The 19,797-nt window shown below is 34.8% G+C and overlaps 1 protein-coding gene across 41 annotated transcripts in view; it reads left to right on the top strand.

Moving 5' to 3' along the window:
- STPG2 (sperm tail PG-rich repeat containing 2) overlaps positions 1–19,797 on the top strand; it is a 533,064-nt gene that overhangs the window by 191,659 nt on the left and 321,608 nt on the right. The window lies entirely within an intron of this gene.

The raw sequence follows: 19,797 nt of genomic DNA, 5'->3' as shown, positions 1-19,797 counted from the left end.
GTCATGTTGAAAAAGCTGAGTAGGGATCCCTGGGTGGCGCAGCGGTTTGGCGCCTGCCTTTGGCCCAGGGCGCGATCCTGGAGACCCGGGATTGAATCCCACATCGGGCTCCTGGTGCATGGAGCCTGCTTCTTCCTCTGCCTATGTCTCTGCCTCTCTCTCTCTCTCTCTCTGTGACTATCATAAATAAATAAAAAAATAAAAAAAAAACAATTAAAAAAATAAAAAGCTGAGTAGCCAAAGTCATGTTGAAAAACCAAAGCTGGTGGCCTCATAATTCTGGACTTCAAGCTGTATTACAAAGTTGTAATCATCAAGACAGTATGGTACTGGCACAGAAACATATATAGATCAATGGAACAGAATAGAGAACCAGGAATGGACCCTCAAGTCTACAGTCACCTAATCTTTAACATAGCAGGAGAGAATATCCAATGGGAAAACACACACACACACACACACACACACACACACACACACACACAAAAACAGTCTCTTCAACAAATGGTGTTGGGAAAATTGGACAGCTAAATATAGAAGAACGAAACTTGACTATTTTCTTATACCACAGACAAAGATAAACTCAAAATCGATGAAAGACCTAAATATGAGACAAGAATCCATCAAAATCCTAGAGAACAATGCAGGCAGCATCCTCTTTGACTTTGGCCACAGCAATTTCTTATTAGATACTTCTCCAAAAGCAAGATAAACAAAAGCAAAAATGAACTACTTCATTGGGATAAAAAGCTTTGGCAGAGCAAATGAAACAGTTAAAAAACTAAAAGGCAACCCATGGAATGCAAATGTCTTCTCAGATAAAAGACTAGTATCCAAAGTCTATAAAGAACCTATCAGACTTAATACCCCAAACCCCAAAAACTCCTATCAAGAAATGGGCAAGAGACATGAACACAAATTTCTACACAGAAAATACACAAATGGCTAACAGACACATGAAACAATGCTGAACGTCACTCGGAATTAGTAAAATACAAATAAAAACCACAATGAGATACCATCTCACACCAGTGAGAATGGTTAAAATTAACCACTTAGGATACAATAGATGTTGGCAAGGATGTGGAGAAAGGGGAACTCTCTTACACTGTTGGTGGGAATGTAAACTGGTACAGCCACTCTGGAAAATAGTATAGAGTTTCCTCAAAAGTTAAAAATAGAGTTAAGCTATGACCTAGCAATTCCACTACTGGGTATTACCCAAAGTATACAAACAGTTATTCAAAGTGGCACATGTACTCCAATGTTAATAGCAATGTCCACAATAGCCAAACTATGGAAAGAGGCCATATGTCTATAGATAGATGAATGGATAAAGAAGATGTGGTACATATATCTATCTGTATCTATATATCTATATCTCTATATCTATATCTATATCTATATCTAATCTCTATCTCTTTGTCTATATCTATATCTATAGGAATATAACTCAGCCATCAAAAAGAATAAAATGTTGCTATTTGCAAGGACACGGATGGAACTATAGTGTATTACGCTATGTGAAATAAGTCAGAGAAAGACAAATACCATGTAATCTTACTCATATGTGAAATTTAGGAAATCTGATATTTTGTTAGAGGAAAGGAAGGAAAAACGAAATAAGATGAAACAGAGGAGGCAAACTGTAAGAGTTGCTGAACCCTAGGAAACAATCAGAGTGTTGCTAGAGGGGAGGAGAGTGGCAAGATGTGGTACTTGAGTGATGGGCATTAAGGAGGGCACTTGAGGTAATGAGCACTGAGTGTTATATACAACTGATGAATCACCAAATTCTATCCCTGCAACTAATAATACAGTATATGTTGACTACATTGAATTTTAATAAAGTATTTTTAAAAAGATTGATATAGTTGCAATATCAATAAGTATGTAAAGAAAGAATCATATACAACTGCTTTGGAATGTGGTTTGGCAGTTTTCTCAAAAGTTTAAAATTCACCTACCATTGGCCCAGCACTCCTATGTATTTATTCAAGAGAAATGAAGGTAGATATATGAATGTTTATGATAGTATTATTTACCAAAACCATTAGTATTAACCCCAAGCTGGAAGCAACTCAAATGTTAATCAGCTAGTGAGTAATCAACAGACTAGTATATCCATACAATAGAACATTACTCCGCAATTAAGATAAATGAAATACAGGTATACCCAAATGGTGAATCTCAAAATCATTGTGTTGAGTGAAGGAAGCTAGAAACAACATATTGCATAATACATGATTTCATTTATGTAAAACTTTAGAAAGTGGCCATGCCACTATTGTGCAGTTGCAGAAAGATGATTATTGTTTACATGTGTAAGGAATGTGGGTTGGCTTAAAAAGAACACAAAAAATTTGGGGGAATGAAAAAATGTTTATCACCTTCATTGTTAACGATTGTTTCATGCAGGTGACATACCAAACTTTATCAAATTTAATACTTTAAATATGTGAAGTTTACTGTATGTCAAATATGCATTAACAAAGTCATAAAAAAGTTACTTGGAATAAGATGAATTTATATATGTCATAAAAATACAGAGAATAGCACATTAATGACAAACAAAGTAAGTCATTAAGATGATCATTGCATGAATTGGTAACCCCAGGGAATAATGGGTTTCATAAAACGTTTCCCATGGAGTTTTAGATAACTAATTTTCATTTTAATGGTCAAAGTTTTAAAATGATCCCTTTATTTTGATTGATGAGAGAATAGAGTTTACCTTTACTATCTGCTTTTACTGTTTATGAGGTAAATTTCCTGGCTACAAAAGAGGTTGACTTTTAATATTTAAACCTTTCTTTTATTATCTACATTTCTGATCATCCATTATTTCATTTTAATAATATAATTAGAGAAAAATAATTTAGGAAAAATATTATTATGACTACTTTGATTTTCTTGGCATGTAGCAGTGGTAGAAACTTTCAGAGGCACTGTGAACTATGTAGAGCCCAAGGCTATTTCTAGACTCAGAGGCCTAATGTGTGTGATAAAATTAAGGTGTTAAGTTAGTAACTGGAAGTTACTTTACCGAGCACTGGAGAAGTGGGCACTTTAAAAATCACTTAGCAGGGAAATAGGGCATAATTGCAGGATGGGCAGTGAAGCCTCAACATTCCCGGAGTCACTGTAAGAGGAGGGCACCTGGGGGAAAGCTCACAGCAAACCATGGTCCAATTTCAGTAAAGGGCAGGAGTGGCGCAGCCCTCGGGGGCATTTGGGAGAAGCCGGTTGGTTAGGCAGGCCGGCTCTGGAGCTGCCTTTATCCTAGAGCCTGACAACGGAAGGAGATGGCTATATTTCATTCCCTTTGGGAGAGGTGGTACCTGGGAGTGCAGGTCCAGTGTCACAGGGCTCCAGATCCCAGGGTGCCCAAGCAGACAAAGCCCAAGATCCTTCGTTCTCCCTGGGACAGGTGGAAGTGGAGAAGGCACAGGAAAAGCAAGAACTCTCCTGCTGCTTGGCTTCCCACAAGCTGTGCAGAGTAGTGCACCCATGCCTGCCCCCAGGAGTATCTATGCCAGAGTGGACTGGGAGACTGCAGTTAGTTATTTGTGGGGAGCTGGACTCCAGAGCTTGAAATCTGGCCACCACCTTTTTTTTCCTTTTTGTTTCACCTTGTGCCTGGGAGAGACGGGGCCACTAGAGAACAAAGGCCTCACAGGATACACAGCTCATACTGAGCCCAGCACCTGGCAGGGGGTGGGGCATTTCCACCCAGGCACAGATACCTGAGAATCAGCACAGCAGACTCCTTCCCCAGAAGAACTCCTGGAAGTACAAAGGGAAAGCAAGTTTACTGAACAAGCAGCACTGGAAAGCTCCAGGACTGAGGGAAAATAGTACATAGCACTAGAGGGTACTTTTTTTTTTCTTTTCTTTTTCCATAATGACTTTTTTTTTTTTTAAGATTTTATTTATTTATTCATGAGACCGAGAGAGAGAGAGAGAGGCACAGACACAGGCAGAAGGAGAAGCAGGCTCCATGAAGGGAGCCTGACATGGGACTTGATCCGGGGTCTCCAGGATCAGGCCTGGGCTGAAGGCGGCGCTAAACCACTGAGCCACCCGGGATGCCCTCGTTTTTATATTAGACTAAAAATTTCCAGTATTTTTTTTCTCTTTTCCCACTTTAAAATTGATATTTTACCAGCTCTTCATTTTTAAGTTTTTTCCTTTTTGACTTTCATATTTCTACAATTACATGTCTTAGATATATTTTTCACTTCTGGGTTCCCTTCAACTTATTAAATTTTGGGAGATATACAAGATATGAGTTTTGTTGTTGTTGTTACTCCTCATTTTGTTTTACAGTGGTGGAAGTTAGTACCTTCTAACACATGGCCAAAATACACCCAGAATCAAGTGCAACATGGTGTTGGTTCATTCTTTGAAATTATATACTCTCTTCATTCCCATTCTGCCCCCTTCTTTTGTCTTGTGTATGGTTTGATGGTCAATGTTGGGGCCTCCTATAAGTATTACTGGTTTATATAAATTTTGGATTGAGCATCTTCTAACAGACAGAACGAAATATACTCAGAACCAAGAGGATCACCCTCTAGGACCCCTTAGGGAGACTACATTCTCTCTCCACTACCACTTCCTCACCACCACCATTCCCCCTTTTTTCTCTTTTCTTTTCTTTTTTCCTCTTCTTTGTTTTTGGTTTTTGGCTTTTTATTTTTACTACTTTGTTTTAAAATTTGTTTTTTACTTTAGTGGTCTTTTTGTTTTATTTTGTTCTGTTCTTCTTTTTCTTTTATATTCTGGTCTCTGACCTCTTGGAATCATCTAGGGTATATTTTACTTAGGTTGTGGTTGATATTTTTGACTCAGACCTCTCACAGCCACTCTGCACTAGACAAACAAAATGACTAGAAGGAAGAATTTGCTACAAAAGAAAAAAACCGGAAACGATACTCTCTGCTACAGAGTTAATGAATATGGATTTAAATATGATGTCAGAAATTCAACTCAGAAGTACAATTATAAAGCTACTGGTGGCTCCGGAAAAAAGCATAAAGGATTCTAGAGACTTCTTTATTACAAAATTGAGATCTAATCAGGCTGATATTAAAAATAGATTAAATGAGATGCAATCCAAACTGGATGCTCTAACTGCTAGAGTTAATGAGGTGGAAGAGAGAGTGACATAGAAGACAGGTTGATGGTTAGAAAGGAAGCTGAGGAAAAAAGAGAAAAACAAGAGCTCATGAGGACAGGCTTAGGGAAATAAATGATAGCTTGAGAAGGAAGAATATACATCTAATTGGGATTCCAGAAGAGGCTGAGAGAGAGAGAGAGAGGACCACAAAGGATATTTGAACAAATCATAGCTGAGAACTTCCCAAATCTGCGGAAGGAAACAGGCATCAGATCCAAGAGATAGAGAGGATCCTCCAAAAATCCATAAAAACCGCTCAACACCTTGACATTTAATAGTGAAACTTGCAAATTTCAAAGATAAAGAGAAAAAAAATAGAAAAATGAAAAAAAGGGAAAGAAAAGAAAAAAAGATAAAGAGAAAATTCTTAAAGCTGCTCGAGATGAGATTCTTAACGTATGGGAGGAGAAATATTAGATTAACAGGAGAACTCTCCACAGAGACCTGGCAGGCCAGAAGAGGCTGGCATTATATATACAGGGTACTAAATAAAGAACATGCAGCCAAGAATACTTTATCCAGGAAGGCTGTCACTCAGGATAGAAGGAGAGATAAAGAGCTTCCAGTATAGGCAGAAACTGAAAGAATATCTGACCACCAAACCAGCTCTGCAAGAAATATTAAGGGGGGACTTTGTAAAAGAAAGAGGAAGCTCAAAGAAATAATCCACAAAACAGGGACTTAATAGTAATACAATGACAATAAATTCATATCCTTCAATAGTTACTCTGAACGTGAGTGGGCTAAATGATCCAGTCAAAAGATACAGGGTATCAGACTGGATAAAAAAGCAAAACTTATCTATTTTCTGTCTACAAGAGACTCATTTTGGACCTAAGGACAACTTCAGCCTGAAAATGAAGAGGTGGAGAACTATTTACCATTCAGGTGGTCCTCAAAAGAGAGCTAGGTTAGCAATCCTCATATCAGATAAATTGAAGTTTATCCCAAAGACTGTAGTAAGAGATGAAGATGTACACTACATCATACTTAAAGGGTCTATCCAATGAAAGAAGACTTAACAATCATGAATATTTATGCCCCTAATGTGGAAGCTGCCAAATATATCAATCATTTAATAACAAAGTAAATAGACACTTAGATAATAGTACACTAATAGTAGGAGACTTCAACAGGACACTTTCAGCAAATGACAGATATTCTAAGAAAGCATCACCAAAGAAATAAGGGCCTTAAATGATACAACTGGACCAAATAGATTTCACAGATATATACAGAAGTTTCCATACAAACACAACTGAATACACATTCTTCTTCAGTGCACATGGAATTTTCTCCAGAATAGACCACATGCTGGGTCACAAGTCAGGTCTCAACCGATACCAAAGGATTGGGATTGTCCCCTGCATATTTTCAAACCACAATGCTTTGAAACTGGAACTTGATCACAAGAAGAAATTTGGAAGAAATTCAAACACTTGGAGGTTGAAGAACATCCTACTAAAAGATGAATTGGTCAACCAGGAAATTAGAGAATTAAAAAGATTTATGGAAACTAATGAAAATGAAGATACAACCGTTCAACATCTTTGAGATATAGCAAAAGCAGTCCTAAGAGGGAAATATATTGCAATATTGCAGTACAAGCCTCTTTCAAAAAATTGGAAAAAAATCAAATACACAAGCTAACCTCACACCTAAAGGAATTGGAGAAAGAACAGCAAGTAAAGCCTACACCAGGCAGAAGAGATATAACAAAGATTCGAGCAGAAATCAATGAAATAGAGACCAAAAGAATTGAGAACAGATCAACAAAATCAGGAGCGGGTTCCTTTTTTTTTTTTTTTTTTAAAGATTTTATTTATTCATAGAGACAGAGAGAGAGAGGCAGAGACACAGGCAGAGGGAGAAGCAGGCATCATACAGAGAGCCTGACGCGGGACTCTATCCAGGGTCTCCAGGATCACACCCTGGGCTGCAGGCGGCACTAAACCACTGCGCCACCAGGGCTGCCCAGGAGCGGGTTCTTTAAAAGAATTAATAAGATAGATAAACTACTAGCCAGCCTTATTAAAAGAAAAAAGACTCAAATTAATAAAACCATGAATGAAAGAGGAGAGATCACAACCAATACCAAGGAAATACAAACGATTTTAAAAACATATTATGAGGAGCTAAATGCCAACAAATTAGACAATCTAGAAGAAATGGATGAATTTCTGGAAAACCACAAATTACCAAAACTGGAACAGGAAGAGATAGAAAACCTGAACAGGCCAACAACCAGTGAGGAAATTGAAGCAGTCATAAAATCCCTCCCAATACATTAAAGTCCAGGGCTAGATGGTTTCTCAGGGGAATTCTATCTGACATTTAAAGAAGAAATAATACCTATGCTACTAAAGCTGTTTCAAAGGATAGAAAGGGAGAGAATGCTTCCAAACTAGTTTTATGAGGCCAGCATTACCTTGATTTCAAAACCAGACAAAGACCCCACCAAAAAGGAGAATTATAGACCAATATTCCTGATGAACACAGATGCAGAAATTCCCAACAAGATGCTAGCCAGTAGGATCCAACAGTACATTGAGAGGATTATTCACCATGACCAAATGGAATATATCCCTGGGATGCAAGATTGGTTCAACACTTGTAAAACAATTAGCGTGATACATCACATCAACAAGAGAAAAAAGAACCATATGGTTCTCTCAATAGATGCAGAGAAAGCACTCTGGAATACAGTGTGGAGGTTCCTCAAAGAGTTAAAAATAGAGCTACCCTACGACCCAGCAATTGCAGTACTGGGTATTTACCCCAAAGATACAGATGTAGTGAAACACCGGGACACCTGCACCCCAATGTTCATAGCAGCAATGTCCACAATAGCCAAACTGTGGAAGGAACCACAATGTCCTTTGACAGATGAATGGATAAAGAAGATGTGGTCTATATATACAATGGAATATTACTCAGCCATCAGAAAGGACAAATACCCACCATTTGCTTTGACATGGATTGGCTGGAGGGTATTATGTTGAGTGAAATACGTTAATTGGAGAAGGACAATCATAATATGGTTTCACTCATACATGGAATATAAGAAATAGTGAAAGGGATTATAAGGGAGAGGAGGAGAACTGAGTGGGAAAAATTAGAGAGGGAGACAAACCATGAGAAACTCCTAACTCTGGGAAATGAACAAAGGGTTGTGGAAGGGAAGGTGGGTGGGGGGATGGGGTAACTGTGTGATGGGCACTGAGGAGGGCATTTGATGGGTGAGCACTGTGTGTTTCACTATATGTTGGCAAATCAAACTTAACTGACTGAGCCACCCAGGTGCCCTACACAAGTTGTTTCTAGGTATGTCTCCTGAGTTAAGGAAAACAAAAGCAAGAATAAACTATTGAGACTACACCAAAATAAAAAGCTTCTGCGTAGAAACAGAAACAAACAACAAAACAAAAAGAAAACCTAATGAATGGGAGAAGATATTTGCAAATGATATATCTGATAAAGGGTTTAGTATCCAAAATATATAAAGAACTTATACAACTCAACACCAAAAAGCCCCAAGTAACCTAATTAAAAATGAGCAGAAGACATGAATAGACATTTCTCCAAAGAAGATATTCAGATGGCCAACAGACATACAAAAAGATACTCAATATCACTCATCATCAGGGAAATGCAAATCAAAACTACAATGACATATCACCTCACAACATTCAGAACGACTGAAATAAAAAACATAAAAAACAAGTGTTGGCAAGGAAGTGGAGAAAAAGGAACACTTCTACACTGTTAGTGGAAATGCAAACTGGTATAGTCACTGTGGAAAACAGTATAGAAGTTTCCCAAAAAATTAAAAAGAGCATTACTAAACAGTTCCACTACTGGGTATTTACCCAAAGGATATGAAAACACTAATTCAAAAGGACAAGAGCACCCCTATGTGTATTGCAGCACTATTTACAATAACCATATTATGCAATGGATAAAGAAAGATGTGTGATATATATATATATATATATATATATATATATATATATATATATATCTCAAATGATATATATAGATCTCAAATAAAAATGGCATAAAATGAATGAAATCTTTCCATTTGCAACAACATGGATGGAACTGGAGAGTATAATGGTAAATGAAATAAGTCAGTTAGAGAAAGATAAATACTGTATGGTTCACTCATATATGGAATTAAGAAATAAAGAGACAAAAAAATCTCTTAAATATAAATATAAAACTCTTAAATATAGAGAACTGCAGGTTACCAGAGAGGAGGTAGGTGGGAATGAGAAAAATAGGTGATGGGGATTAAGAGTATCCTTATTGTGATGAGCACCAGCTGTTGCATGAAGTATTGAATCACTATATTGTACACCTGAAACTCATACAACACTGCATGTTAATTATACTGGAATCAAAATTTAAAAAAAGTCAGCTAGATGCTGTTTACAATGACATCTAACATGTCATGTTACAAAAGTGAGCCTGTTGTAAGCAACATATAGATGGGTCTTGCTTTACTATCCATTATGTCATCCTATGTCTTTTGATTGGAGCATTTAGTCCATTTACATTCAAAGTAATTATTAATAAGTACGTATTGCCCTTTTTTTTTTTTTACCTTTTTGTGGTTGTTTTGTAACTTTCCTCTGTTTCTTTCTTCTCTTATTCTCTTCTCTCACAGTCTCCTGGCTTTCTATACTTGGATTCCTTTTTATTTATTTTCTGCATATCTATTACCAGTTTTTGGGTTTTGGTTACCAGAAGGTTTGTATATAACATCTTATACATATAGCAGTCTATATGAAGTTAATGGTCACTTAAGTTTTTGAACTCATTCTAAAAGCACTAAATTTTTAACCCTTCTCCCCTCATGTTTTAGGTATTGGTGTCATACTTTACATCTTTTTTATTTTGTGAATCCCTTGACTGAGTTTTATTTTTATAGATATACTTAATTTTACTGCTTTTGTGCTTCCTACTTTTCTTAATCCTGCCTATGGTCTTTCCTTTCCACTCAGAGAGTCTCCTTTAACATTTCTTTTCAGGCCGATTTAATGATCACAAATTCCTTTAACACATTTTTCTGGGAAATTCTTTATTTCTCATTCTATTCTGAATGATAGCCTTGCTGGATAGAGTATTCTTGGCTGCAGATTTTTTCTTTCAGCCTTTTTAATATATCATACCACTCTTTTCTGGCCTGCAAAGTTTCTGCTGAAGAATCAGCTTATAGCCTTATGGGGTTTCCCTTATATGTAAGTGTTTTCTTTTCCCTTACTGCTTTTTAAATTCTCTCTTTAAAAAAAAAAAAAGATTTTGTTTCTTAACATTGTTTTTTCCTTTGGTCTTCCATGATATCAGTTTATTTATTTAGGAATATTTGTACTTTTGCTATAGTTGTTACTTTTGTACTAGGACTTTTTGAAAATTCCCTTACTCCCATTTCCTTGTTTTGTCCTTTTACTTTCTGGTTTGTCAGTTGTTAATCATATCCTTTGATTACAATATATAACTTATATAGCGTTCAAGAGCTTTTAAATTTTTTCTCATTCCTTTATCTTTTCCTGCCATTATTCAATTGTGTTACTTCTTTGTTTTAGTCTTAGATCTATTATTATATATACTATATATGCTTGTAAGTCATTTTGTTAAAGTTTTACCTGTCATGTCTTAGTTAGGTGACATCTTTCTTTGTGTTGATTTCTCAGAAGCATGTTACCTGAATTCCTGTGCATTTGAATTCCTTTTTTCCTAAAGTCTTGATAATTTTAAGGGTGTTTGGTTCGATTTATTATCCTTAGTTGACATTTCCTTTTTGTGTGTGTTTCTTAAAAATAATAGACATAAATGAAAAAGTGTTCAATATCAATCATCATCAGGGAAATACAAATCAAACCACAGGATACTACCTTACACTGGTCAGAATGGCTAAAATGAATAACTTAGGAAACAAAGATGGTAAGGATGTGGAGAAAGGGGAACCCTCTTACACTGTTGAATGTAAACTGTTACAGCCACTGAAAAACAGTATGGAGATTCCTCAAAAGTTAAAAATAGAACTACTCTATGACCTAGCAATTGCACTACTAGGTAATACCCAAAGGATACAAACATAGCTATTTGAAGGGGCACATGCGTTGCCCTCGAAAAAAAAAAAAAAATGAAGGGGCACATGCACCCCAGTGTTTATAGCAGCAGTGTCCACAATTGCCAAACTATGGAAAGAGCCCAGATGTCTATAGACAAATGAATGGATAAAGAAGATGTGGGATGTGTGTGTATATACACACATGCGCACAGTATAACATTATTAAACCATCAAAAAGAATGAAATCTTGCCATTTACACATAATATGGATAGAACTAGAGTGTATTATGCAAGTGAAATAAGTCAGAGAAAGATAACCAATTACAGAGAGATAAGTACCATATGATTTTACTCATATGTGGAATTTAGGAAACAAAACTGATGGACATGAGGAAAAAGTAGGAAAAATAAAATAAGATGAAAATACAGAGAGGCAAACCGTAAGAAACTCTTGAAAATGGGGAACAAGCAGAGGGTTGCTGTAGGGGAGATGAGTCAAAGATGGGGTAAATGGGTAATGGGCATTAAGGAGGGCACTTGATGTAAGGAGTATGGGGTGTTACATGCAACTGAGGAATCACTAAATTCTATGCCTGAAACTAGTAATACACTACATGTTAACTAACTTGAATTTAAATGAACAAAAATAATAGTCTTGTTACACAGCTTGGTATCTTATTTTTGAGAATTTTGTAGCCTGCCTAATTTTATTGCCTTTGTAAGTTTTTGGTCTTTTGCTTAGAAGTCTTGAGGGTTAAAAAAATTAAATTCTAATAGGTTTACTGGCATATTTCCAGAATTGAACATTTTATTTTCAGTTTGTTTTCCTACATATAAATTGGTACCTTTCAATATGTATATTTAAATAGTTTTTTTAACTTACAAAAGTTTGGCCTTCATTATTGCTTTAAATATTAGTTCATTCTGTTAAAATTAAATACAAAGTAGAGTGTATTTAAGAATTCCCTGAGTAGAAAAAATATACTTAAGCCATGTAAATAAATTAACCTATCTCATTTCATGAATGTAGGTGAAATTGAACCTAGATTATTTCTTGTAAATGCTTCTGAAAATCATAAAAAAAACTAAAGTCATATTCCTAAAAATGGTACGAGATACCACTTTTACCAATTCCCTGCCTTCAAGAAATCCATATTATAATAACCAACAATAGTAAAGGTTAACAGCTTGCTTATTTTCATTTTATAAGCTTCCTGTAATATCATGCCCCTCAGATTTGTATCAGTTTTTATTGTTGAAAGTACCCAGTTTGTAACTGGTTTTATAAATTTTAAACTCTTACTAATCGTATTCCTTGATTTAGTGGTTTTAATTTTGCTATTTCTGGATTTTTTATAGTTCCATTTTTTTTCAACTTCAAGGATACCATTAATACATATTTTGGATCTCCTCTGCATGTCTTCCATTTCAAACCACCTTTTCTCTGACTCTTCACTTCTTTATCTTATATTCTTATTCTTTATTTTTCTTGATTTTTGTCAATACTTCTTATGAAATTTTTATGTGAACTTTTTTATTCCCTGTTTACCTTGTAGCTTAGTCTTATATGTTAGATGGTTGTGTGTGTGTGTGTGTTTACTACCAGCCAAATCAACTTTTATTTCTTTTATTTTTTGTTCATTTCTGTTATTTTTAAATTATATTCAAAAAGTTTTTTTAATCTCCAAAAGCTTTATTGAGGAAATTTAATTTGGTTTGTAGTTTTATGTTACAGTTTTCTTCTGGGGCATGTATATATATGTGTGTGTGGCTGGTGGGAGCATTTATTAGCTAGTGCTTTGATGTTTTTCTCTTCTTTTTGTAGAGATGTAGACTGAACACACACACACACACACACAGATATATGTACTACACACACATATATATACATATATGTAGTGGTTTAGTATATCTCATAATAAGTAAAAATGCTTTAAATGGAACACATTTTTCTTTATCACCTTTTGTACATAAAAGTCCCATTTAACTTGCAAATGAATAGAAAGGCATTTTCTTTGTTTCCATCCATACCTTTCAATTTAGGTATCCTTTAAGCTATGAACATTTACTCAAAAACATACATGGTAGTTAGTTTTCTGGGGAAGGTCATTTTGATCCTCTAGGATATGAAGATTCATAAGAGAATATGTAACAGAAGATTAGAAGATTTTATATTCGATGATACAATAAATCTGATTACTGTGTTAGTGTAAGTTAGCACAATGAAAATAAATTATTTTATTCTGGTTAGTTGAGAGAACTTTTACATGAGTGAGGAAGGCTTTTAAATTATTGAGGAAGTTGTAGTTTATATAGCAGTGAACTATAAGTGAAAGGTCTAGGTTTTTGTCCTGACTTATAGGCAGTAATGTGAAATAAAAGCATCTTGTTTGTGGTCAGGATGACCTACAGCTTAGAGATAAATATTCCAGGCCTTTGAACTATTATTAGATATGAAAAGGAAAAAAAAACTATATTTATCTGAAATCCTCTGAGGAAATTATTGAATGCTGGTTGATTAGCTTTTTTGGTGTTGGAGAGAGCAGGTCAATGCTTTTAATGATAGGTGACGACAATTGCTTTCTAATATGCAAAGAGCTGATTAACTATAAGAATTTGGCCTCTAGGTGGAGTTTTGTAAATTTAGAGCCATAGATAAGACATTCTGTATGAAAAAGAAAGGCTGAACTGTTATCAAGAGTTGCCTATTCCATTAATCTCACATACTGTGTTCAAACCCTGATCTAAATAAATTTTTTAATAATATCTAAATGCTTTAGAAATATCAATCTAAATGGCTTAAAATATCTAAATATTATTGGTTTAAAAATGCATCAAAGTGTTTGTCTTCCTGGATCACTAAATAATTAATTTACCTGGGCTCCATATACAACTCCCCAGAATTTGTGAATATGATGAATTATCAGTCCTTTGATTAAATTATCTTATATGACATAGCTGACCTTAAAATAGGGAGATTCTTCTGAATTATCTAGGTGGACCCAGTGTAATCACATGAACCTTTAAGTGTGAAGAATTTTGTCCACCTGGGAGCAAGAGAAGCCAGAGAAACTAGAATTGGAGAGAGACTGAATAGGTGGTTGCTACTTTGAAGAGCAAAGGCCACATGAAAAAGAATGTGGACAGTCTTTCGGAACAGAGAGAAGCCCCCCAGTTAGTAAACTGCATGGAAATAGGGACTTCAGACCTACAGTTGCAGGGTCCTGGATTTTGCTAATGACCTGCATTAGCTTGGTACTAGATTCTTTCCCTGACTGTCTGGGTTAAGAGCTCAGCTTGGCTGACACTTTGATTTTAGACATGAAATACCTTGAGAATAGAATCTAGCCATATCCACTCCAGACTTCTGACCTAGAACTGTAAGCTAATAAATAGATATTGTTTTAAGCCACTAGGCTTGTGACAATTTGTTATACAGCATTAGAAAGCTAATACATTAGCCCACAAAGTGAGACCCTTACCTTTTTCATACTAAATTTACTTGATGTTCCTAAGAATTTGCTTATTCTGTTCAAATTAATAAATGTTTTAAATTTAAAAGAGAATAAGGAGCCTGTATTTTGATTCCAATTCATACTTAATACTTCTCTGATTATCTAAAATATAATTTAATTTTCTTCTGCATTTCATATATGAATAGAAATACTGTACATTTATATTATGCATATTTTTAGTGCTTAGGAACATTAAATGATGATGTAATCACTGATTAATGTGACAACACCATTTGCACTAGATGAGTGCTGAAAATGCAGAAATGATAATGAAATGCAGATACTGAGAAGTAAATGTATTAATTTTATTGATTTAAAAAAATCAAATCAGGGACAGTTTTTCATGCTTAATTAAATAGAATAAAGCACATTCATAATCAAGAGTAGGAAATATGTATTAATAGGTTTTTAAAGCAACATTGTAGGTACTATTTAAGAATGTCACATTGTGCTATTGTTTGATTAGAGCTCTCTTACATTTTTAAGTGGCACTGTACATCAACTTTAATTTGTATTATCTACATTTTGTGGTATACATTAAAAATGATTAGTATGAAAACATTATCTAATTTGCCTCCAATAATCAAATTTCCAGAGATCTTAGGTAATATTATATTGTTTGGCCTAAAAGCATTTTAGAGCACAATATATTTTGTAATATTAGATTAAATATGTTTCTTGGCAAAAGGGAAAGACAAAGACAATTTTTAATGACTTTTGGAAGAAAAGGGGAAGAGTAAAGGAGTAATGTAGATATTAAGAATATTGAAAATTGAGCACCTTCCTTTCATTCTGAAAAAAAAATGCTTTAGAAATGTCTTGAAAACGTATTTTCTAAATCCAATATATGGTTTATAAATATATTTGTTTTAATTAAACACTGGTTGGAATTAGACTTACACTCAAAGATTTTTAAAATTTATATTTTATTCTTAATAATGAAATTTGCTAATAGAATGGCCATGGTTTCAGAATACATAATTTCTATTTTCAGGTGATATTAAACAGTAATTAAAAAAAACAAAACAACAGGGTACCTGGGTGGCTCAGTGGTTGAGCATCTGCCTTTGGCTCAGGACGTGATCCCAGTTTCCTGTGATCGAGTCCCGAGTTGGGCTCCCCGCAGGGAGCCTGCTTCTCCCTCTGCCTATGTCTCTGCCTCTCTGTGTCTCTCATGAATAAATAAAATCTTTTTAAAAATTAAAAAAAAATCACCTGAGTTTTTTGGGTTATGTAACCAAATAACAAATGCAAAATGTTTTGTACCCTCACATCCATAGGAGTATATTTATACTAGCAATTTGGAGTGGGCTGGAGGGAGAAGACAGGAGTGGTACCCACTGGCTTCTCTGGTTTTGGGGGAAGAATCAGCTAGCCCCTAATACCTGCTAAATTAGAAGTTTGGTCCAATAAACCTCTTTCGTGAAAAGATTTGGGAGATGGGCAGTTTTTCCACGTCCCCCTGTGCTAAGCCCTTGGCAGTTAGCTGTGGTGAGTTCTGGACAGCTGTTAAGAATTGCTTCTTTGGCATAGTTTTGTGGCCTTGTGGGCACAAGTCTTTTGGTTTTTAGAGCTAGGTATTTTGGGAGCTCTTTCCCCTGGTGAGAGTCTTTAACATTTGGGGTGCTACGTGTAGAATTCCAAACCTTTCAATCCTGGAGTGACTGGGAGTTGGGGGTTTCCTCCTGTTTGGCACTGTGTCAAGAGTGGGGTTTATGGTGAGAGTGTATTTCAGCCTTTCCTAATATTTTGATGTGGGTATTTTCTGATTCATCAAATGTGTAGGAGTCACTCAGCTAGTTTCTGGACCTCGTTAAAGGATCAGAGGAGGGTAGCCCCGATGGCTCATGGTTTAGCGCTGCTTTCAGTCCGGGCCTGATCCTGGAGACTCGGGATTGAGTCCCATGTCGGGCTCCCTGCATGGAGCCTGCTTCTCCCTCTGCCTGTGTCTCTGCCTCTCTCTCTCTCTCTCTCTCTCTCTCTCTCTGTGTCCCTCATGAATAAATAAATAAAATCTTAAAAAGAAAAAAAAGGATCAGAGGAAATTGTTCCATATGTAGCTGTTTGGTACATTTGTGGGTAGAAGAAAGCTCAGGATCCTTCTATGTTGCCCTGTTGGCCGATTCCAAGTAAATATTCAGTTTTTATTATTTTGATTATTAATTATTGATTTTTATTAATTGGAAAATTTTATTCATTTGAAAATCAACCAATCATGTCTTTTTTCCATTTTGTATTGTAAAATATATATTTTTCTTATTACTTTCTAAGATATTGATGTATTACAGAGAAAGATCCATTTGCAATAAGAACTATACTAATTAATTACTAATTAGAATTTATTGTTTTCTTTAAATTTTTTTGCAATAATCTTTACATGAAAAAGTCTTAATTTTTGTTTACACTTTTACTGATCTTTTCCTTTGGGTTTATCTGTTGTTTTGTTTTTGCTTTGCAATTGTATCTTGAAATTAGCTAAATAAATATATATCAATTCTTGTTATGTTCTTTTTTTTCATATGCCATTTTAAATCCTTGGTTTAGAAAATATTTCAAAAATATAGAGAAGAATAGAAAATAACACAACAAAGATTTTCACATTCATCATCCTGCTCTATCAAACTCACATGTTGCTATACCTTTTAAACATGCTCAAATCACAATAAAACTATCTAAACCCAGTATATGTCAACATTTAGTATTTGTGGCTTTCTTTTTTAACCCTACTCAGTTTTGAGTTGAGTGATTGTTGATCATCTGATCTACAGCTACTGTTCAAGTTGATTTGTATTTATCTTTGATCAGTTTTCATCATCTAGTAGGCCTTCACCTAGAGCAACTCTGCTGGATTAAATCCTGTCATCTTCCTTCACCCCCTAAGTTAATTTTTCAGCACTTCGAACCTATGGAGCAAATGGAGAAGTGCAGTGCTAAGTACTACTAGCAGAGTATTAGAGTATTTTCTTTCTATCCCTGACTTGTTTTACTTTTATGATGGGTCTTCCCACAATGCTATGTTCTGTGGCTAGTTCTTCAATTCTCTACTGGTAACCTTTGTATTCTGAGAGTGACAAGTCTCAAGTAGTTACAAAAATGTAAGTTGATTATTTTTTCTATAAAACAAAATTTAAATTATTTAAATACTGAAGAAAATATTTGGATTGAAAAAAATCTTTGATTCCAAAGGACTTTTTGAACAAAGTATAAAACAGGGGAACCGTAAAGGAAACATCAGAAAAATGTGACTTCAAAAAGTTTAACACTTTTATATAGGAAAACTAAATAAAAATTACTATAAAACACTGTAAATAAACTGAACATTTCCAAACCATGAGACAAATGCCATATGTAAAAACAAAGGACTTTTAATGCATATAAAGGCCAAGACTATTATCTTAATATACATGAGTGTTTACAAAACAAGAGAGAAAAAAGATAAGAACTCAATGAGCCATAAAAATGGAATTAACACATGAAAAAATGCTTAAATTCACTTGAAATTAAAGAAATATAGATTTTTAAATAAAATGTTTTCTCCTTCAGGAGATTTTAAAAAGGTAATATTCAATGTTGGCAAAGGTAGGGAAAATAGACGTACAATTGACTCTTGAATGATGCAAAGGTCGGGGACATCAATACTGCACAGCTGAAAATCTATAGCTTTTGACTCCCCAAAAGTTTAATAGCTTACTATTGACCGGAAGCCTTACTGATAACATAAACAGTTAATTAACACATATTTTGTGTGTTACATGTATTCTATACTGTATTTCTATACCTAGAGGAAATGAAATGTTAGGAAACTCATAAGGAAGAAAAAATACATATACAGCACTGTACTGTATTTATCGATACTATAAGTTTATGTTTGTTTATAAAAATGAATTGTCAGTGCCTACATCAATATTGTTTTATATGACACAAAATGCTGTAGATGTTACATGTATTACTAGCACTAGATATCAAAAATGAAAATATAATATGAAAAAGAAATTTATATTTATTTACAGGTATGATTATTTGTGCATTAATAATAAAGAAGCAGAAATATGATTGCTTTATAATAGCCTAGCCCCTAATGGATGGTTATAATATTTTTATGGTATACAGTATTACAATAATATTCATAATACAGTATTGGCCACATAGTTACTTTAAAAAAAAGCCACTTACCTGTGATGATAGGCTGATACAGTTTTTCCAAGGATGAGAGAGAGGCATACTGTACAGTAATATAATTCTTTGAAAGCAAAGTTATAAGGCAATAAGGAAACTAAAATATTACTAATTTTAAATATCACCTTATGCCTATAGAAGGATAGACTCTCCACTTCCATACAGGTTTTTTTTTTTTTTTTTTTTTTTTTTTTAGATGCAAGGAGTTTTAATTAAATTGGCATAGTTAAGACCAAAAAGATAAGGTGGACACTGCCAGCTTATTTTCAGCCATTGCCTTTAACAACAGGCTAAGGGACAGAACTTGAAACACAGCTGAGTCCTGGTGTTCTGAGACAGTGAAGGGATTTCCTCAGAATTTAAATATATTAATATAACCAGTTATATAAATCTAAATGTAAAACTAATCTCCTATAAGTTTAGAGGTGGCATTTATCATCTCGGTGAAAAGCTGAACATCCCTAATCAATTCCAATCATATTAAAAAGGGAAAACAGTGACAGCACTTGCTGAACCAGAATTACTATCAAAGTTCAAAAAGCTGATTGTATCCATTTAACCACAAGCCAATCTTATTTAAATCAGGACTGTCCCGGGAGGCCTGGGTGGCTCAACCGTGGAGTGTCTGCCCTTGGCCCAGGGGGTGGAGTTCACTGATGGAGTCCCACATCTGGCATCCTGCATGGGGCCTGCTTCTCCCTCTGCCTATATCTCCACTTCTCTCTTTCTTTCTCGGTCTCTCATGAATAATAAATAAATAAATAAATAAATAAATAAATAAATAAATAAGGACTGTCCAAGAAAAACATTCTGTCAGCCACTCATGATCTGAATTCTGGTCACTGAGA

The sequence above is a fragment of the Canis lupus genome, chromosome 32, assembly GCF_003254725.2.
Source record: "Canis lupus dingo isolate Sandy chromosome 32, ASM325472v2, whole genome shotgun sequence".
Classification (NCBI taxonomy): domain Eukaryota; kingdom Metazoa; phylum Chordata; class Mammalia; order Carnivora; family Canidae; genus Canis; species Canis lupus.
Note: the sequence above shows the minus strand (reverse complement) of the source record. Positions and strands in the feature narration are given on the sequence as shown.